This window comes from Sus scrofa, chromosome X (genome assembly GCF_000003025.6).
Source record: "Sus scrofa isolate TJ Tabasco breed Duroc chromosome X, Sscrofa11.1, whole genome shotgun sequence".
In the NCBI taxonomy this organism is placed as follows: domain Eukaryota; kingdom Metazoa; phylum Chordata; class Mammalia; order Artiodactyla; family Suidae; genus Sus; species Sus scrofa.
This window is the reverse complement of record NC_010461.5, coordinates 61,797,061-61,819,459: the sequence shown is the minus strand read 5'-3', so window position 1 is coordinate 61,819,459 and position 22,399 is coordinate 61,797,061. Positions and strand designations below refer to the sequence as shown.

At 38.9% G+C, this 22,399-nt stretch overlaps 1 protein-coding gene across 11 annotated transcripts in view; it reads left to right on the top strand.

Moving 5' to 3' along the window:
- Positions 1-22,399, top strand: part of ATRX (ATRX, chromatin remodeler) — a 288,314-nt gene that overhangs the window by 52,882 nt on the left and 213,033 nt on the right. The window contains exon 1 of one of the 11 annotated variants that reach the window (XM_021080084.1): positions 17,495-17,548. The exons of the other annotated variants lie outside the window; for them this stretch is intronic. The gene's annotated coding sequence lies outside the window, so the exon portion shown is untranslated. Of the gene's footprint in view, positions 1-17,494; positions 17,549-22,399 lie in introns of those variants that run through there. 11 annotated transcript variants of the gene reach the window in all.

The window sequence follows — 22,399 nt, the reverse complement described above, 5'->3', positions numbered from 1 at the left end:
ATATGGTTATTATGGTATTTTTTTTCGTCTTTTTTTATTTTATTTTTTATTTTTTTTAAGGCTGCACCCATGGTGTATGTAGGTTCCCAGGCTGGGGGTTGAATCAGAGCTATAGCTGCTGGTCTGTGCCATAGCCATAGCAATGCAGGATCCGAGCCGAGTCTACGATGTACACCATAGCTTACAGCAATGCCAGATCTTTAACCCACTGAACAAGGCCAGGGATCGAACCTGCAACCTCATGGTTCCTAGTTGGATTCGTTTCCACTGCTCCACGATGGGAACTCCTATTGTGGTATTTTAATATGGTTACATTTCCCTCCTCCTGATCAAGGCACTTTTCTCATCATGTCTTCCTCATGAAAACCTCAAAACGAGGAGTTTCTGTTGTGGCTCTGTGGAAACGAGCCCGACTAGTATCCATGAAGATGTGGGTTCGATCCCTGGTGTCACTCAGTGGGTCAGGGATCCAGCGTTGCTGTGAACTGTGGTGTAGGTTGCAGACGCTGCTTGGATCCCGTGTTGATGGGGTGTGGTGTAGGCCGGCAGCTGCAGCTCCGATTTGACCCCTAGCCTAGTCACTTCCATATGCTGTGGTTGCAGCCCTTAAAAAAAAAAAAAAGGCAAAAAGAAAACCTGAAAACCTTGTGGTGGCTCCTGGAAGTAAAACCCAGGAAAGCATGCCTCCACCTGCCAAATGGGACCCCAGGATATTTTAACTCTCAAGCTACTATACTTGGTTTCTAACAATTCATCAGTACTATTGAAGTGTTCCCAATTCACACAAGCTGTGATTCTCTGTATTTGCCTGTATCTCCATTGTTTTTGGTGATTTGTCCTGTGACTTTACTTATCTAACAGACCTGAGATGATGTACTGATTTTCAATTTGTTCATCTTCTTTTCTTGTTATAAGCATAGGAGTGAGAATTTCTAAGCTGCTTACCTGTTTTAGCTGACTGGTTAGTTTTTTTCTTTGTCTTTATTTTTGAAAATATATAAACCTGTGTAAAATGACATATCTGTCTTTGGCTTTTTGGGGTGCTCTCCTTTGTTTGGAATGCTTATGTAACATCTTTCAGGTCTTGGTATTTGTGAGGATGAGATTCCAATTTCAGTTGGAAGTTTTAGGGTTTTTTTTTTCCTTTTCTTTGGTGGCTTCTTCAATGGGATGTGAAAGTTCCTGAGCCTGGGATTGAATGTGAGCCACAGCAGTGACAACACCAAATTAATTCACAGCTAGGCTACTAGGGAACCCTGGGATTTATTTATTTTTAAAATTTTAATTTATTTATTTTGCTTTTTAGGGCCACACCTGTGGCACTTGGAAATTCCCAGGCTGGGGGTCAAATTGGGATGGCAGCTGCTGGGCTGTGTCACAGCCACAGCAACACAGGATCCAAGCTGAGTTTGTGACCTACACCAGAGCTCACGACAACGCCAGATCCTTAACGCACTGAGTGAGGCCAGGGATCAAACCCATATCCTCTTGGGTACTAGTTGGGTTTGTTTACTGCTGAGCCACAACGGGAACTCCCGTTTTACTATTTTTAGGTAACATTTTATTTTATTTTTAGTGTACAAGTCAGTGGTTTTTATTATATTCTTGGAGTTTATTAGCAAATATTACTGTCTAGTTCCAGAATATTTTCATGACCCCCCTGCAAAGAAACCTCATACTCATTAGCAGTCATTCCCAGTACCTCCCACCACTAGAAATAAAATGCTACTTTTTGTATCAGTGAATTTGCCTCTTTTGAACCTTTCAAATAAATAGAATCATATAATCTGAGGCATTTAATGTCTGGGCTTCTTCTACTTAGCATACTGTTTTCAAGTTTCATCTATGTTATATCATGATCAATAACCTCATTCTTTTTATGGCTGAATAATAATCCATTGCAGGGATATGCCTCATTCTATTTATTCTGTAGTATTTTTGTATGCTTACCACATTCAATGTATTTTTAGTGTTATTTGTTCTTTACATTTCTTTTTTTATTAATTCAAATAAATTTTATTTTTTTATTAGTCAATGAATTTATTACATTTATAGTTATAAAATGATCATCACAATCCAAATTTATAGGATTTCCATCCCACAACCCTAGCACATCCCCCCACCCCCCGAACTGACTCCTTTGGATGCCAAAATTTTTCAAAGTCTGTGAGTCAGTATCTGTTCTGCAACGAAGTTCATTCTGTCCTTTTTTCAGACTCCGAATGTCACTGATAGCATTTGATGTTGGTGTCTCATTGTCTGACCTCACTTAGCATGATAACTTCTAGGTTCATCCATGTTGCTGCAAATGCCAGTATTTCGTCCCTTTTAATGGCTGAGTAATAGTCCATTGTGTATATGTACCATGACTGCTTGATCCACTCCTCTGTTGGTGTGCATTTAGGTTGTTTCCATGTCTTGGCTATTGCAGATAGTGCTGCAGTGAACACTGGAGTACATGTGTCTTTGTGAGTCATGGTTTTCTCTAGATAGATGCCCTGGAGTGGGATTTCTGGATCAAATGGTAGTTCTATTTTTAGTTTTCTGAGGAATCTCCATACTGTTTTCCACAGTGGTTGCACCAATTTACATTCCCACCAACAGTGTACTAGTGTTCCTTTTTCTCCACCCCCTCTCTAGCACTTATTGTTTGTAGACTTTTGGATGATGGCTATTCTCGCTGGTGTAGGGGGGTACCTCAGAGTGGTTTTGATTTGCATTTCTCTAATGATGAGTGATGTTAAATATCTTTTCATGTGTTTCTTGTCCATCTGTATGTCTTCTTTGGAGAACTGTCTGTTTAGATCTTCTGCCCATTTTTTGATGGGGTTGTTTGTTTTTTTGGTATTGAGTGGTAGGAGGTGTTTATAAATTTTGGAGATGAATCCCTTGTCAACTGATTCATTTGCAGAGATTTTCTCCCATTCTGTGAGTTATCTTTTCATTTTGTTTAGGGTTTCCTTTGTTGTGTAGAAACTTTTAAGTTTGATTAAGCCCCATTCGTTTATTTTTGTTTTTACTGTCATTACTCTAAGAGTTGGATCTGAGAAGATGTTGCTGTGGTTTATGTCGGCGAGTGTTTGGCCTATGTTTTCCTCCAAGAGTTTTATAGTGTCTGGTCTTATATCTAGGTCTTTAATCCATTTGGAGTTTATTTTTATGTATGGTGTTAGGGAGTGTTCTAATTTCCTTCTTTTCCATGTGGCTGTCCAGTTTTCCCAGCACCACTTATTGAACGAGCTGTCCTTTCTCGATTGTATAGTCTTGCCACCTTTGTCATAGATGAGTTGGCTCTGGGTGTGTGGGTTTAATTCTGGGCTTTCTATCCTGTTCCACCGATCCATATTTCTGTCTTTGTGCCAGTACCACATGTTTTTGATGACTGTTGCTTTGTGGTATAGTCTGAAGACCAGGAGCCTGATTTCTCCAGCTCCATTTTTCTTTCTCAGGATGTCTTTGGCTCTTCTGGGTCTTTTGTGCTTCCAAACAAATTTTAAAGTATTTTGTTCGAGTTCTGTGAAAAATGTCCTTGGTAATTTGCTAGGGATTGCATTGACTCTGTAGATTGCCTTGGATAGTATAGTCCTATTGATAATATTAACTCTTCCAGTCCAAGAGCATGGTATGTCTTTCCATCTGTTTGTGTCATCTTTGATTTCTTTCATCAGTGTCTTATAGTTTTCAGAGTACAGGTCTTTTGTCTCCTTAGTTAGGTTTACTCCTAGGTATTTCATTCTTTTGGATGTGATGGTAAACGGGATTGCTTCCCTAATTTCTGTTTCTGCTGTTTCATTTTTAGTATATAGAAATGCAGTCTATTTCTTTGTGTTAAATTTGTATCTTGGGACTTTGCCAAATTCATGGATGAGCTCTAACAGTTTTCTGGTAGAGTCTTTAGGATTCTCTAGGAATAGTATGATGTCATCTGCAAATAGTGATAGTTTTACTTCCTTTCCCATTTGGATTCCTTTTATCTCTTTTACTTCTCTGATTGCTGTGGCTAGGACTTCCAAAACTATGTTGAAGAGTAGTGGCGAGAGGGGACATCCTTGTCTTGTTCCTGATCTCAGCGGGAATTCTTTCAGCTTTTCACCATTGAGAATGATGTTATTTGCTGTGGGTTTGTCGTATATGACCTTCATGATGTTGAGGTAGGTTCTCTCCCTGCCCACTTTCTGCAGGGTTTTTATCAGAAATGGCTATTAGATTTTGTCAAAGGCTTTTTTCTGTATGTATTGAGAGGATCATATGGTTTTTATTCTTCAGTTTGTTAAAGTGGTGTATCACACTGATGGATTTGTGGATACTGAAGAACCCTTGCATCCCTGGGATAAATCCCATTTGATCATGATGTACAGTCCTTTTAATGTATAGTTGGATTCAGTTTGCTAGTATTTTGTTGAGGATTTTTGCATCGATGGTCATCAGTGAAATTGGCCTGTAGTTTTCATTTTTTGTGGTATCTTTCTTTGTCTTATTTTGGTATGAGGGTGATGGTGGCCTCATAGAATGAGTTTGGGAGTATCCCTTCCTCTTTGATTTTTTGGAATAGTTTCAGAAGGAGAGGTGTTAGCTCTTCTCTAAATGTTTGATAGAATTCGCCTGTAAAGCCATTTTGTCCTGGACTTTTGTTTGTTGGACGTTTTTCAATCATAGCTTCAATTTCATTACTTCTTGTTGGTCGGTTCATCTTTTCTATTTCTTCTTGGTTTCATCTTGGAAGATTGTATTTTTCTAAGAATTTGTCCATTTCTTCTAGGTTTTCTGTTTTATTGGTATATAGTTGCATATAGTAGTCTCTTAGGATCCTTTGTATTTCTGTGATGTCTGTTGTTACTTCTCCTTTTTCATTTCTAATTTTATTAATTTGAGTCCTCTCTCTTTTTTTCTTGTTAAGTCTGGCTAAGGGTTTGTCAGTTTTGTTGATCTTTTCAAAGAACCAGCTTTTTCTTTCATTGATTCTTTTCTATGGTTTTCTATGTTTCTATTTCATTGATTTCTGCTCTGATCTTTATGATTTCTTTCCTTCTACTAACTTTAGGTCTTGTCTGTTCTCTCTCAAGCTGCTTTAGATGTAAAGTTAGCTTGCTTATCTGAGCTTTTTCTTGTTTCCTGGGGTGGGCTTCTATTGCTATAAACTCTCCTCTTAGAACAGCTTTTGCTGCATCCCATAGGTTTTGGAGGGTTGTATCTTTGTTGTCATTTGCTTCTAGGTATTTTTTAATTTCCTCTTTGATTTCTTCAGTGATCCATTGGTTGTTTAGTAGCATGTTGTTTAGTCTCCACGTGTTTGTGTTTTTTGCAGATTTTTTCTTGTTGTTGATGTCCAGTCCTATAGCATTGTGGTCGGAAAAGATGTTTGATATGATTTCAATCTTCTTAAAGTTACCGAGGTTGGACTTGTAGACCAGGATGTGATCAATCTTAGAGAATGTTCCATGTGCACTTGAGAAAAATGTGTGTTCTGTTGCTTTTGGATGGAATGTCCTATAAATATCTATTAAGTCCATCTGGTCTAATGCTTCATTCAGGGCCTGTGTCTTCTTATTGATTTTCTGCCTGGATGATATTTCCATTGCTGTAAGTGGGGTGTTCAAGTCCCCCACTATGATTGTGTAATTGTCGATTTGTCCTTTTAAGGTTGTTAGCAGGTGCCTTGTATGTTGTGGTGAACCTTTGTTGGGTGCGTAGATATTTAAAATTGTTATATCTTCTTCTTGGATTGATCCTTTGATGGTTATGTAGTGACCTTCCTTGTCTCTTAAAATATTCTTCAGTTTAAAGTCTATTTTGTCTGATATGAGTATTGCTACTCCAGCCTTCTTTTGATTCATGTTTGCATGGAATATTTTCTTCCGTCCTCTCACTTTCAAATTTTGTGGGTCCCTAGAAGTGAAGTGGGTCTCTTGAAGACAGCATATATATGGGTCTTGTTTTTTTCTCTATTCAGCCAGTCTATGTCTTTTGGCTGGGGCGTTTAGTCCATTAACATTTAAGGTAAATATTGATATGTATGGTCTTATTTCCATTTTAATAATTGCTTTGGATTTCTTTTTGTTGCTTTTTTTTTGCTTTGTTCTCTTCTTGTTTTCTCCTCTTGTGGTTTGATGACTATCTTTAGTGTTGTATTTGAGTTGATTTTTCTTATTTGTTTGTGTATCAATTGTAGATTTTTAGTTTGCAGTTATTCTGAAGTTTTGATATAAGAATCTTTATATATAAGAGATTGGCGTCTTAGTTTCAAGTGTAACTCCAGTGTCCTGCATTTGTACCCTCCTCTTCTCATGATTTCTGATTTTGGTGGTGTAATTGTGCATGGATGATTTCATATCTTTACTGTATATATATGCCTTTACTGGTGTGCCTTGTCATTTGTGGCATTTTTGTTTCCTGTTGCTGTCTTTTCTTTTCTGCCTAGAGAAATTCCTTTAGTATTTGTTGTAAGGCCGGTTTAGTGTTGCTGAATTCTCTCACCTTTTGCTTATCTGTCAAGCTTTTGATTTCTCCTTCAAATCTGAATGAGAGCCTTGCTGGATAAAGGAATCTTGGTTGGAAGTTTTTTCCTTTCATCGAATTAAGTATATCATGCCACTCCCTTCTGGCCTGCAGAGTTCCTGCTGAAAAATCTGTCCATAACCTTACTGGGGTTCCCTTGTATGTCACTTGTTTCTTTTCCCTAGCTGCTTTCAGGGTTTTCTTTGTCTTTAATTTTGGTCAGCTTGATTAGTATGATTCTTGGGGTGTTCCTCCTTGAGTTTATTTTGTATGGTACTTGTTGTGCTTCCTGGATTTGAGTGAGTGGTTCCTTTCCCACATTAGGGAAGTTTTCAGCTGTTATCTCTTGGAATATTTTTTCTGTTGTTTTTGCTCTGTCTTCTCCTTGTGGTTCCCCTATAATATGGATGTTGATACGTTTTAACATTTTCCCAGAGTTCTCTGAAACGCTTTTCATTTGTTTTCAATGTTTTTTTTTTCTCTTGTCTGCATCCGTAATTTCCACTAATATGTCCTCCACCTCGCTTATTTGTTCTTCTGCCTCCTGTGTTCTGCTGTTAGCTGCTTCTAGTGAATTTTTTATTTCAGTTATTGTATTCTGCATCTGTTCTTGTTTAAGTTTTACATCTTGTATCTCTTTGCTCAGTGTTCCCTGTAAGTTATGCATCTTTGCCTCCAGTTTATTTCCAATGTTTTGCATCATCTTCAGCATCAACAATCTAAAGTCTTTTTCCTGGAGGCCAAGAATCTCCTGATCACTTAGCTGATATTCTGGGGTTTTGTCTTTCTCCCTCATCTGAGTTATAGTTCTCTGTCTTTTCATTTTTATAGGTTTTTGGTGTGGTGACCTTTTTACAGATACTGGCGTTGTAGCCTCTCTTACTTCTGGTGTCTGCCCCCCTTGTGGCTGAAGTCAGTATGGGGGCTTGCTGTAGGCTTCCTGATGGGAGGGGCTGATGCCTGCCCACTGGTAGGTGGAGCTGATCCTATCCCTCTGGTGGGTGGGGCTTAGTCTCTGGCTGAGATTAGAGGCAGCTGTGTGCCTAGGGGGACTTTAGGCAGCCTGTTTACTGTTGGATATTTGTGTCATCCCACCTGGATTGTTGTTTGCCCTGGGGCTTCTCAGTGCTGACTGATGGATGGGGCCAGATTATCCCAAAATGTCCTCCTCCAGAGAAAGGCATGCTGCTGAATATTCCCAAGATCTTTGCTTCCAATGTCCTTCCCCCCAGCAAGGCACATTCACCCCTGTTTTGCCAGGAGGTCCTCCAAGAATGGCAGTCAGCTTTAACCCACATTCCTGTGGAGAGTTAGCTTTGCCTTGGGACCTAGTGCACTTGAATGTATGTATGTGTGCACCTTTTAAAAATGGGTTCTCCGTTTCCCCCAGTCCCATGGAGCTCCTGTGCACAAGCCCCACTGGCCTTCAATGCCAGATGCTCCAGGGGCTCTTTCTCCCAGTGCCAGATCCCCACGCATGGGGGTTTGATGTGGGGCTCAGAACTCTCACTCCTTTGGGTGAGTCTCTGTGGTACAGTTAGATTCCAGTCTGTGGGGCTTCCCACCTGGGAGGTATGGGGTTGTTTATATAGTGTAATTGCCTCTTCTGCCTCTTGATGTGGCCTCCTCTTTTTCTTCTGGAGTAGGATATATTTTTCAATGTTTCTGCTCCATTTGGGTGGAGAGTGCTGGGTATTTGGTTTGTAAATTTTGTTGTTTTTAGGAGAGGAGTTGAGCTACAGTCCTTCTATTCCGCCATCTTAATCCTAATGCTAGTGAACATTTTAGCATGAAGTAGTTTTCATATTGTAATTGAACTTTCTGAATTACTTATAGTGGCTGGTATGGTATCATGTGACTTTTATACATGACTGTTTACTTAGTCATTATTGCACATTTTACTTATTCGCAGTTTTTTTTTGGCTGTTTTAAATAATTCTTAGATTCATATCTTTTGTCATTAAAATTATTTCCTTAGAATTATTTTATTTATATAGATGAAAAAGGCAGATTTATTCAAGATAAGGTCAAAGGATTATTGCCAAGTTGTTTTCTAATCCTTGTATTACTGTTGGCAATATATGAAAATGTCTATTTCATAGCATCTTATTCTACAATGAATAATCATTTTTTCTTTAAATATTTATTTAAAGCTTTGTGGCATTTAGTACATTGTATGCTCATGTTTGTTTCTTCATTTAGTTTATTTACTTTTTAAATGTTCACAGAGTACCTTGGTGGCATAGCAGGTTAAGGACACTGCTATGGCTTGTGTCAAAGTAGTGGAATAGTTTTGCTTCCTGGTTTGGGAACTTCTGAATATTCTGGTATGGCCAAAAAACCAAAAAATAAAAAATATAATGTTTACAATTTTTTCAAGTTTCAATAAGGGGACTAGAGCAAAGTAATGTGGTTTTTTTTTGTTTGTTTGTTTTTTTTTTTGAATTTTATGCCTGCGTCTGCGGCATAAAGGGATTAAATCAGAGCACTGCTATGATCTGTGCCACAGCTATGACCTCTGACCAAGCTGTGGCAGGGCCAGATCATTAACCTACTGTGATGGTTCAGAGATTGAACCTTTACCTCTGCAGTGACCTGAGCCACTTCAGATTCCTAACCCACTGTGCCACAGCAGGACCTCCTAAAGTAAATGTGTTTTTGTATTGCCTTATTTATTTATTACTACCACAAACACATTTACCTACTAACCAAAGAGGTGATCCTATGTTTTTAATTGACATATGTTTGATTTATAATATTAGTTTCAGGTGTACAACATAGTGATTCACAATTTTTACAGATTATACTCCATTTGAAGTTATTATAAAGTATTGGCTATATTCCCTGTGCTGTACAATATATCCTTGTAGCTTAATTAGTTTATACATAGTAGTTTCTACTTCTTAATGCCCTACCCTGATTTTGCCCCTCCTGTCTTCTAGTTTCTTGTCTACATTTGTGAGTGTATTTCTGTTTTGTTATATTCATTTTATATTTTGGGTTACATATGTAAGTGATAACATACAATACTTGTCTTTCTCTAACTTATTTCACTAGGCATAATACCCTCCAGGTCCATTCATGATTTTGCAACTGGCAAAACTTCATGCTTTTTTTTTTTTTTTTGCCTTTTATGGCTGTATCCTTGGCATTTTGAGGTTCCCAGGATGGGGGTCAAATTAGAGCTACAACTGCCAGCATACACCACAGGCACAGCAACATGGGATCTGAGCCACATCTGTGACCTACACCACAGCTCACGGCAATGTCAGATTCTTAACCCACTGAGCAAGGCTGAGTATCGAACCCATATCCTCATGGATACTAGTTTTTGCTTCGCCAGAATGGGAAGTCCAATATTTCATTCTTTTTTATGTCTGACTGGTATTCTATTGTGTACATATACTTCATTTTCTTTATCCATTCATCTGTTGATGGAAATTAGGTTGCTTCCATTTGTTGGTTATTGTAAGTGATGCTGCTGTGAACACCACGGTTGATGTATCCTTTCAAATTAATGTTTTCATTTTCTTTGAATATACACTCAGGATTTGAATTGCTGGATGATATGGTAGTTCTGTTTTCAGTTTTCTGTGGAACATCCATTTTGTTTTTAATAGTGGCTGAACCAGTTTACATTTCCAACAGCAATGTACTTGGGTCCCCCCTTTTTAGCATCTCCTTCAACATTCATAGACTTTTTCATGATAGCCCTTTTGCAGGTGCAAGGTGACATCTCATTGTGGGTTTTTTCCTTTATGACCGAACTCACGGCATGTAGAAATTTCTAGGCCAGGGATTGAACCCATACCATAGGCAGCAGTGACAATGAGGGTGTTCCCTGAGCCACAAGGGAACACCCTCATTGTGGTTTTGATTTGCATTTTTATGATGATTAGTGATGTTTAGCATATTTTCATGTGCCTATTGGTCATCTGTATTACTTTCAAAAAATGTCTATTCAGGTTTTTTACCAATTTTGTATTTTCCTATATTGAGTTATATTAGCTGTTTATATATTTTGAATATAAACCCCTTATCAGTCATATCATTTGCAAATATTTTCTCCTATTCTGTAAGTTGTCTTATCATTTTGTTGATGCTTTCCTTTGTTGTACAAAAGGTTTTAAGTGGGAGTTCCCATCGTGGTGCAGTGGTTAACGAATCCGACTAGGAACCATGAGGTTGCGGGTTCGGTCCCTGCCCTTGCTCAGTGGGTTAACGATCTGGCGTTGCCGCGAGCTGTGGTGTAGGTTGCAGACGCGGCTCGGATCCCACGTTGCTGTGGCTCTGGCGTAGGCCGGTGGCTACAGCTCCGATTCAACCCCTAGCCTGGGAACCTCCATATGCCGCAGGAGCGGCCAAAGAAATAGCAAAAAGACAAAAAAAAAAAAAAAAAAAAAAAAAAAAAAAAGGTTTTAAGTTTAATTAGGTATCATTTGTTTATGGCTGCTTTTGTTTCCTTTGCCTTAGGGGACATATCAAAAATAGTATTGCTACTATTTACATCAAAGACTGTTCTACCTATTTTTTTTGGTAGTTTTATGGTTTCCTGTCTTATTTCTTTTTTTAATTCTTTTTACATTAAGTTTTGTATATCACTTGAGGAAATGTTCTTAATTTATTCTTGTATTTGTAGTTGTCCTGTTTTTCTACACTACTTATTGAAGAGACTCTCTTTTCCATTATGTGTTCTTGCCTCCATTCATTATTCTCTTTTGATATATGTGTCCGTTTTTATGCCAGTATCCTACTGTTTTGATTGCTTTGGCTTTGTAGTATAGTCTAAAGTCAGGGAGTGATATGTCTAGCTCTGTTGTTCTTTCTCAATATTACTTTGACTATTCTGGGTCTTTTATACTTCCATACAAATATTAGAATTATTTCTTCTAGTTTTGTGAAAAATCCTGTTGGTATTTTGAACAGGGATTGTATTAAATCTGTAGATTGCCTTGGGTAGTATGGTCATTTTAACAATATTCTTCCAGTCCAGGAACACAGTTTATCTTTCCATCTGTATTATCTTCATTTTCTTTTCTTTTCTTTTGTCTTTTTAGGTCCACACACGTGGCATATGGAGGTTCCCAGGCTAGGAGTCCAATCAGAGCTGTAGCCGCCAGCCAGTGCCACAGCCACAGCAACTCAGGATCCAAGCCGAGTCTGCAACCTACATCATAGCTCAAGGCAACGCTGGATCCTTAATCCACTGAGGGAGGCCGGGGATTGAACCCTCATCCTCATGGGTGCTAGTCGGGTTTGCTAACTACTGACCCACAGTGGGAACTCCAAACTTCATTTTCTTTCATCAGTGTGTTAGTTTTCTGAGTAAAGGTTTTTTTACCTCCTTAGTAAGATTTATTCCTAGATATCTTATTCTTTTTTTTTTTTTTGTCTTTTTTCGTTTGTTTGTTTTAGGACTGCACACGCAGTATATGGAAGTTTACAGGATAGGGGTTGAATCAGAGCCGTAGCCACCAGCCTACACCACAGCCATAGCAATGCCAGATCTGAGCTGTGGCTGCGACCTGTGCTGTGCAGCTCATGGCAATGCTGGATCCTTAACCCACTGAGCAAGGCCAGGGATCCAACCTGCATCCTCATGGATACTAGTCACGTTCATTACTGTTGAGATATGACAGGAACTCTGGTATTTTATTCTTTTTGATGTAATGGTAAATGGGATTGTTTTCTTAATTTCCATTTCTGATAATTGTTATTATACAGAGATGCAACAGATTACTGTACATTGATTTTGTATTCTATATCTTTACCAAATTGATGAGCTCTAGTAGGTTTTTTTGGTGGTGTCTTCAGAATTTTCTATGTAGGGATTATTCTAGTTAAGTCAACATTTGCAAATAGTTGCATGTAAAATGTTTGTGATAGAGATCCTTGAATACAGTAATGAATACAAGAAGTATTGTGAAGATTTTGTCATTGAAGTGAGCTAGTTTATTTTAACGGCTGTTTCCTCTCTAACGTGATGTTGGAATTTTTGTACTTTTTCATAGGTGCTAGTACAGGAGACATTATTCATAACATATTCTAAGTTGAAGACAGTGTGAGTTTTTCTACCATTAGCTGTGAATTCCTCAAACTTCTCTTCCGGTTTTCAAGGTGCTCTCAGGTTTTATGGTGAGAAATTTGCTGTCATCAGTGATGATACACTCTGGTTTGGTCATTGCACTCTTTTTTTGCAGTGCTTATCCCACTCCTTCTACCTCATATATTCCACAAATTCTTTACTCTTACTCCACACATTCATCTAAACCATTTTTCTACTAGCTTCTGAGTAATAGCCATGGATTGCCTTGGGAACAGTGTCTGGTGTGGGAAGCTTCCTAGAAGGTGTGCTTTGCTTAACACCTTCTCACCCCTTGCCCCCATTCCCCTGAACCAGGAGGTGCAAATTAGTTCCACTTAGGAATTCTCAGATACTCCTTGCCAGCTAAATTGCTTTATATAAATTTATATGCTAATTAAAATTAGTCATATTTCCTTTAGATTTATTTATCTTATTTTTTATTTTTATTTTGTCTTTTTAGGACCGGACCAGTGGCATATGGAAGTTTCCAGGCTAGGGGTCAAATTGGAGCTGTAGCTGCAGGCCTGTGCCACAGCCACAGCAACACCAGATCCAAACCACGTCTGCAAACTACACCACAGCTCACGGCAATGCTGGATCCTTAACCCACTGAGAGATCAGGGATCGAACCTGTGTCCTCATGTATACCAGTCAGGTTTGTTACCGCTGAGCTGTTATGGGACCTCTTTCTTCAGACTTTACTTTTTTTAATTTTAATTTAAAAATTTTTATTATGCTATATTATATTTATTTATTTATTTTGCTTCATAGGGCTGCACCTGCGGCATATGGAGGTTCCCAGGCTAGGGTTCAAATTGGAGCTACAGCTACTGGTCTTTGCCACGGCCACAGCAATGCAGGATCTGAGCTGAGTCTTTGACCTACACCATAGCTCACGACAACGCTGGATCCTTAACCCACTGAGCGAGGCTAGGGATCAAACCCGCAACCTCATAGTCTCTAGTCTGATTTGATTCCACTGCACCACAATGGGAACTCCTCAAATATTTTTTAAAAAATTTACTATTTTAACTATTTTTCAGTGTATCCATTAAGTGGCATTAAGTACATTGGCAGTCTTGAGTAACCACCATTACTCTCCATTTCCAGATCTTTTTCATCATCTTCAGAACAGAAACTCTATACCATTATACAATAACTCTGGATTCCCTTTCCCTAACCACCTGTTATTCTGCTTTCTAGCTTTATGAATTTGACTACTTTAGGACCCTCATCTACATGGAATTATACAGTATTTGTGTTTTTGTTGAATCTGGCTTAATTTACTTAGTGTAATGTTTTCAAAATTCATTTGTGCTGTAGTATGTACCAGAATTTCATTACTGGAGTTGTCTTATGGCACAGCAAGTTAAGGATCTGGTGTTGCCCCTGCATTGGCTCTGGTTGCTTTTGTGGCATAGATTTGATCCCTGGCTTGGGAACTTTTGTATTCTGCAGGTGTGGCCAAAAAAATTTTTCATTCCTTTTCAGGGAATATCATTCCTTTTATGTCATGTGTATACTGTATTTTACGTTTGTTTGTTGTTGATGGACATTTTGGTTATTCCCACTTTTTTTGCACTTGTGAATAATGCAGTTTGAACTTAGAACATTGATGTGAAAGTATCTGTTTGGGTCTCAGCTTTCATTTCTTTTGACTAGATACTTAGAATTACTGGATCATATGGCAGTTCTTTGTTTCTCATTTTGAAGTACAGCTATACTGTTTTTCCACAGTTGGTGCACTATTTGCTATGCCTACCAACGTAATGTTCTGGGTTCCAGTTTCTCTACATCCTTAGCAACGCTTACTTTCTTTATTTTGTTGAGGGGGGATAATAGACTCCTAATGAGTGTGAGTATTTTATCATTATAGTTTTGATTTGTATTTCTGTAATGACAAGTGATGTGGAGCATCCTTTCGAGTGCTTATTGAATATTTGTATGTGATCTTTGGAGAAATGTCTCTTTAGGCTTTTTGCCCATTTTTGGGTACTAGTCGGGTTTATAACCCACTGAGCCATAGTGGGAACTCCTGGAAATGATTTTAAATGGAATTTTATTCCTTTCTCTTTCTGATAGTTCATTACTAATGGAAAGATATGCAACTGATTTCTGTATATTAATGTTATACCCTTCTACTTCATTGAATTGATTTATTAATTCTAATAGTTTTATTGTCGATTCTTCAGAATTTTCTGTATAACGTATCATGCTATTTGCATATAATGACAATTTTACCTCTTCTCTTCCAGCTTGGATACCTTTTGTTTCTTTTTCTTGTCTGATTGCTATAGTTTTTCTTGCCTAATTTGTATACTTTTTCCCATTTTTGAATTTGGTTGTTTGCTTTCTTTGTTGTTGAGTTGTAGGATTTCTTTGTTTCCTGGTTATGAGTACCATTTCAGATATATGATTTGGAAATATTTTCTCCCTTTTGTGTGTTATCTTTTCACTCTCTTGATTCACAAAAATTTTTAGTTTTGATGCAGTCCAGTTCATTTTCTTTTGTTGCCTATGCTTTTGGTGTCATTTTTAAGAAAACATTACCAAATCCAGTGTCATGAAGAGTCTCACTCTATGTTCTTTTAAGAGTTTAATAGGAATTTGGGGTTAATATGTGCAAACTATTGCCTCTGGAATGGATAAGCAATGAGATCCTGCTGTATAGCACTGGAAACTATATCTAGTCACTTGTGATGGAGCATGATAATGTGAGAAAAAAGATTATATACGTGTATGTGTGATTGGGTCACCTTGCTGTACAATAGAAAATTGACAGAACAGTATAAACCGTCTATAATGGAAAAAATAAAAATCATAATTTAAAAAAATTGAAAAATAAGTTTAATAGTTTTAGCTACTATTTTTAGGTCTTCGAGGTATCTTAATTTTTGTGTGTGGTATCAGGCAAGGATCTACTTTATTTAATTTGTTTATTTATTTGTCCTTCTAGTGCTGTACACTTTTTAGGGTGGCAATATGGAAGTTCCCAGGCTAGGGGTCAAATCAGACCTGCAGCTGCTGGCCTATGCCACAGCCACAGCAGTGCCAGAGCTAAGCCATGTCTGTGACCTACACTGTAGCTCATGGAAATGCCAGATCCTTTAACCCACTTTTGGATACTAGTCAGATTCCTAACCTGCTAAGCCAGAATGGGACTGCTCCACTATATTCTTTTGCTTGTGAATACCCAGTTTTCCCAGCACCATATGTTGGGAAGACTGACCTTTCTCCATTGAATGTTGTTGATATCCTTGTTGAAAGTGAATGGAGCCTGTATATCAAAGGTTTATTTGTGGGTTCTCATTTCCTTTGGTCTATATGATTGTCCTTATGCCAGCACCATACTGTTTGGATTAGTTTAGCTCTGCAGTTAGTTTTTAAAAATTTTAAGTATTGTTAATTTACCATATTGTGTTAGTTTCAGGTGTACATTAAAGTGTTTCATACATATATATTTATTTATTCAGATTATTTTCCATTGCAGGTTACTGAATATAGTAATCTGTGTTACACAGTAAATTCTTGTTGCTTTTGCTGTTAGTTTTGAAATTAGGAATTCTGAGTTCTTTTTTTTTTGGTTTCTTTTTTAAAATTTTTTAAAAATTAAGAAAAAATTTTACTTTATTTATTTATTTTATTACTCAATGAATTTATTACATCTGTAGTTGTATAATGATCATCACAATCCACTTTCACAGGATTTTCATCCCACAACCCAAACACATCCCCCACCCCCCAAACTGTCTCCTCTGGAGACCATAAAGTTTTTCAAAGTCTGTGAGTCAGCATCTGTTCTGCAAAGAAGTTCAGTCTGTCCTTTTTTCAGATTCCACGTGTCAGTGAAAGCATTTGATATTGGTGTTCTGAGTTCTTTAATTTTGTTCTTTTCCATGATTATTTTAGCTATTAATGTTTCTGGAGATTCCTCATAAATTGTAGGATTATTTCCTCTGTATCTACCAAAAAAAAAAAAAAGTTGGGATTTTGATATGAGTTGAATTGAATCTGTAGATAACTTGAAATTGTCATCTGAACAGTATTTATTTGTGTCTTTAGTTTCTTTTCTTTCAGCTTTGAAAATATCGCTGTTTTGAAGTTTTCCATAACTTTGCATCCTCCTTGGTTAAATTTATTCCTAAATATTTAATTCTTTTTGATGCTATTATAAATAGTTTTTTTTATTTCCTTTCTAGCTTTTTCATTGTTACTGTATAGAAATGCAGCTGATATTCATGTATGGGTTTTGTATCCACCAACTTTAGTGAATTTGTTTATTAAACATCTAAGAATTTTTTTGTGGTATATAAGGTTTTCTATATGTAAGATTTCATCTGTGAACAGAGATAAGTTTACTCTTCAGTTTGAATTTTTTTTTTGTCTTTTTTTGCTATTTCTTGGGCCGCTCCCGCGGCATATGGAGGTTCCCAGGCTAGGGGTTGAATCGGAGTTGAAGCCACTGGCCTATGCCAGAGCCACAGCAACGCTGGATCCGAGCCGAGTCTGCAACCTACACCACAGCTCACGGCAACGCCGGATCGTTAACCCACTGAGCAAGGGCAGGGACCGAACCCACAACCTCATGGTTCCTAGTCGGATTCGTTAACCACTGCGCCGTGACGGGAACTCCTTCAGTTTGAATTTTAATATTCTTCATTAAACAATTGTAAAGTAAACAAAAATTTTAAATTAATTACGAGTTCATGATCTGGCATTGTCTCTGAAGCAGCTTGGGTTGATGCTGATTCATGGGTTTGATCCTTAAAGTAGGTTAAAGATCCAGCATTTTTGCAGCTGTGGCACAGGTCACAGCTGTGGGTGCAGCCCCCCCAAATTTAGTTACTGATGATATTTGTATAAAATGACCATTTTTGATCAGAATACTCATGATCATATGCTTGTATTTCACAGGCTGTTTGTGACCCATTGCTAGACTTAAAGACAGCAGACCATCTCTAGGAACAAGTAGGTGAATGGGTGCAAGTAAAAAATAGTTTTTTAAGATGTTACCATTTTACACATATGCAGATCCTTCTTGTAAGTGCATGTGAATCTACAGTTACCTTAACATGGAAAAGTTTAAGAAAGACTAGTTCTTTCACACATACATTTCTCAAAAGTAATAGTGCAAAAGAGGTAAAACACTAGTAATTTTTAGAGTTCCAGAATTCTTCTTGGCAAAAGGTAGTAAGATGTTCAAGGGAAAGAACATGGCCATAGTTAAAAATATTAACATTAGGTGGCACTCCCTAGCCTGAATCGCTGGTCTGCTGGGGTGGGTGAGGGCTGGGTGCAGAGATTTGGGCTTTAGAGATCAGTCCCAGACCCAGGGAGAGGACTGGAGTTGGCTGCATGGAGATAGCCTCAGGTGTGGTGTGTCATAACAAGGGAGTACAGGAAGAAGTCTGTGTCTGCCACAGAGGCAGGGTACCATTGTTGTGGAGTGTGAGAGGGGGAAGGGTAGGACTGCCATAGGAACTTCTTTCTCTGTGTGTGGGCTCTCATGCTGCAGGACACCACATGCATGAGTTCTGGGGGTGAACACTAGCTACTGCTGCCATCTTGGATTCCAGGGGCAGAAGCAGGCCCTTCTCTTCACTGAGGGTCTCATGAGTGGGTGACAGTTACAACCCTAACTTCTCAAGAACGCATGAGAGCCCCCAATTGCTGCTGCCCTTGAGGGCCCCACAACCAGACATTAACTGTTGCCCCTGCTTCCTCAGTCACTGCTGTTTAGAGTCCTGTGACTAACCTCTGCCCCTGCCTCCCTGGGAGCATGTATAGTCTGCTGCTGTAGCGGGTCCTGTGATTGTTTGCTGAACTTTGATGCTGCCTCCCTGGGAGCCTGCATGGCTTACTGCTGCCACCACCAAAGGGCCTGTGACTGGGTGCCAACTGCTGGCCACCATCTGGCTCTGGGAGGTGTTGCACAAGATGCTGCCACAGCCAGCTGCTGGGAATGGTTGTGTGAGCTATTGCCACCTCCCACACAGACTCCATTCCTAGCTGGCACCCAGCTCTAGGAGTGATTGCACACCACCACTGCTCCTGTCATGTGCTCTGGGCATGTGCATGAGCTACCACTAATACTGAGAACTCAAGGACTGGACACAAGCTGCCTCATCTGCATACTCACTCTGAAGGGGATGACTCCCAGCACTCACTGAGGAAAGAGGTGACAGGCAACCATACTAAAAACAACCCTGTGATTATGGAGGAAAAGCTGAAAACTCTCCTTCTGACTGTGAGAACCATGGATTTACACTTTCACCGCCAGCTTTATAAACTCAGCACTAATGGAACATCTGAATGGACAACGAGGATCATGCAACTGAGATGGTTTGGTGGGCTTTGTGGTCTTGGGCCAAGGCAGAGTCTAAGCTGCCTCCAGAGCTGACACGGTGGGCCCAGGTGCACAAATACTGCAGTCCTAGGTCCTAACCTTGGTGGATCTGTGCTGGTTGCCTGGTAAAAACAAGACCTGAGATACACCAGGGCCAATTATTGACAGACAGACCCATAGTTAGAGTGGTGGTGAGAACAGTGCCAACAAGAGTATACTCTGTGAATTTGCAAAATGGGGAAAAGTTGACACAACAGAGCACACTCACAGGTGAACAGTTCCAGGAGAGGAATACTTAGTGGCTTTTCTCAGTGGGAATGCTGCAAACCTGCCTACCTCCACTAGGGGACTTCCTTTCCAACAACTTCCACAGCCCCTTATCGGGTTGTGACAACCACAGAGCAAACAGGAGGCCCTGCAAAATATCCAGTGCAGGCTGTGGTCACCACAAACTCAATCACACCTCCTATCAAGGGGATAATGGCCAGCATACACTGAGGAAAGAAGTGGCATACAAACTAAAAACAACCCTTGCATCAAAAAAAAAAAAAAAAAAAAATAGGAGTTCCCGTCGTGGTGCAGTGGTTAACGAATCTGACTAGGAACCATGAGGTTGCAGGTTTGATCCCTGGCCTTGTTCAGTGGGTTAAGGATCCGGTGTTGCCGTGAGCTATGGTGTAGGTCGCAGACGCAGCTCGGATCCTGCGTTGCTGTGGCTCTGGCGTAGGCCAGTGGCTGCAACTCCGATTTGACCTCTAGCCTGGGGACCTCCATATGCTGCGGGAGCGGCTCAAAGAAATAGCAAAAAAAAAAAATAAATAAATAAAAAATAAAAACAGCCAGCCTGCCTAAAGTTGTACTGAGCTCACAGCCACCTCTAAACACACCCCTTGACAAGGCCCAAACCACCAGAGGGACAAGATCTAGCTCCATCCATCGTGGGCAGGCACCAGTCGCTTCAGGAAGGAAGCACAAGGCACTGTACCAATGTTACCTATTAAGGAGCAGATACTAGAAGCAAGAAGTACTAAAATACTGTAGTGTGTGGAAAGTAAATCACAAACATAGAAAGTTAGACAAAATTAGGCAGCAGAGAAGTATGTCTCAGATGAAAGAACAAGATAAAAACCCATAAAAGCAGCTAAATGAAGAGGATATAGGCAATCTACCTGAAAAAGAATACGGAGTAATGATAGTAAGGATGATCCAAGAGCTCGGGAAAAAAATGGACTCACAGAGAAGTTACAAGAAAAGTTGAACATAGAGCTAGAAGTTTTAAAGAAGAAAAACGGATGTACAAATCAAAAACTGAAATGAAAAATACTCTAGAAGGAATTGCTAGTAGAATAACTGAGGGAGAAGAACAAATAAGTTAGCTGGAGACAGAATGGTGGAAATCACTGCCATGGAAAAGAATAAAGTAAAAAAGAATGAAAAGAAATGAGGACAGATTAAGAGATCTCTGGGGCCACATTAAAGGTACCAAGGTTTGTGTCAGAGGGTTCCCAGAAAGGGAAGAGAGAAAGGGTCTGAGAGAATGTTTAAGAGATTATAGCCCAAAACTTCCCTAATGTGGAAAAGAAAACACAAGTCCAGGAGGTACAGAGTCCCATATAGGATAAACCTAAGGAAGATTGTGCTATGACACATATTAATTAAACTGACAAAAGTTAAATACAAAGAAAAAGTATTTAAAACCACAAGAGAAAAGCAACAAATAATATATAAGGGAATACCCATAAGGTTATTAGTTGATTTTTTCAACAGAAACTCTGAAGGCCCAGAAGGGAGTGGCATGATATACTTAAAGTGATGATAGGGGAAAACCTATAACCAAGACTACTGAACCCTGGAATTCCCTTCGTGGCTCAGCAGAAATGAACCGACTAGTATTTGTGAGGACGCAGATTCGATTCTTGGCCTCCCTCAGTGGGTTCAGGATCCAGCATTGCCATGAGCTGTGGTGTAGGTTGCAGACGTGGCTTGGATCCCATGTTGCTATGGCAGTGGTTGTAGCTGTGGCATAGGCTGGCAGCTATAGCTCCAATTTGACTCCTAGCCTGGGAACTTCCATATGCCACAGGCGCAGCCCTAAAAAGACCAAAAAAAAAAAAAAAAAAAAAAAAAAAAAAAGACTACCCAGCAGGTTTCTCATTCAGATTCAACGGAGAAATCAAAAGTTTTACAGCAAAGCAAATGTGAAAAAGAATTCAGCACCACCAAACCAGCTTTACAACAAATGGTAAAGTAGCTTCTCAAGGTGGGAAAGAAAGAGCCATGACTAGAAACAAGAATATTATGAATTTGAAAGCTCACCCGTAAAGGCAAACATAAAATAAAAGTAGGAAATCGTCCATTGACAAGTACATCAAAACCAGCATTGTGAGAAGAGTTCCAATGTAGAATGTTGAAAATGCATTTGAAATCGAGACCAGAAACTTAAAATAATTTTGTGCGTATATGTATAGATTTGCTGTTTCAAAGCCTCACGGGAACTGGAAACAACTACAACAGAGATACACATGAGAAAGAAAAAGCAATCCAAATGCAATACTAAAGATAGTCACCAAATCACAAGAGAAGAGGTCAAAAGAGGAAGGGAAGTAAAAAGTCCCACAATTGTCCCAAAACAGGCAAATGGCAATAAATATATTCATATTGATAATTACTTTGACTGTAAATAAATTACATGCTCCAATCAAAGACATCGACTGGCAGAATGGATACAAAAATAAGACCCTTTATATATGCTATCTACAAGAGACCTATTCAGATCTAGGGAACACATACAGATGGAAAATTAGGGAAAGGAAGAAGGAATCCTACGCAAATCAAAAGAAAGCTGGAGTAGTACTTATACCAGACAAAATAGACTTTAAAGAGACAAAGGTGTCACTACCTAATGATCAAGGGATCCATCCAAGAAGAAGATGTAACAACTGTAAATATGTGTACCAAACATAGTTTCACCACAATATATAAGGCAACTGCTAACAGCCATACAAGGAAAATAGAAAATAACACAGTAATAGTGGGGGACGTTAACACCTCACAGCAATGGAAAGATCATCCAGACAGAAAGTCAATAAGGAAACACAGGCCTTAAATGACACAATAGAACAGATAGACTCAGTTGATATTTATAGAACATTCCATCCCAAAGCAGCAAAATACACATTCTTCTTGAGTGCACACGGAACATTCTCTGGGATAGATCACATTCTGGGCCACAAATCAAGCCGCAGGAAATTTAAGTAAATTGAAATCATATTAAGCATTCTTTCTGGCCTCAGTGCTATGAGACTAGAAATCAACAAGAAAAAGAACTGCAAAAAAAACACACAAACATATGTAGGCTAAATAATATGCTACTAAACAACCAATGGATCCTGTAGATATCAAAGAGGAAATTGAAAATTACCTAGAAGCAGGGAGTTCCCATCGTGGAGCAGTGGAAATGAATCTGATTAGGA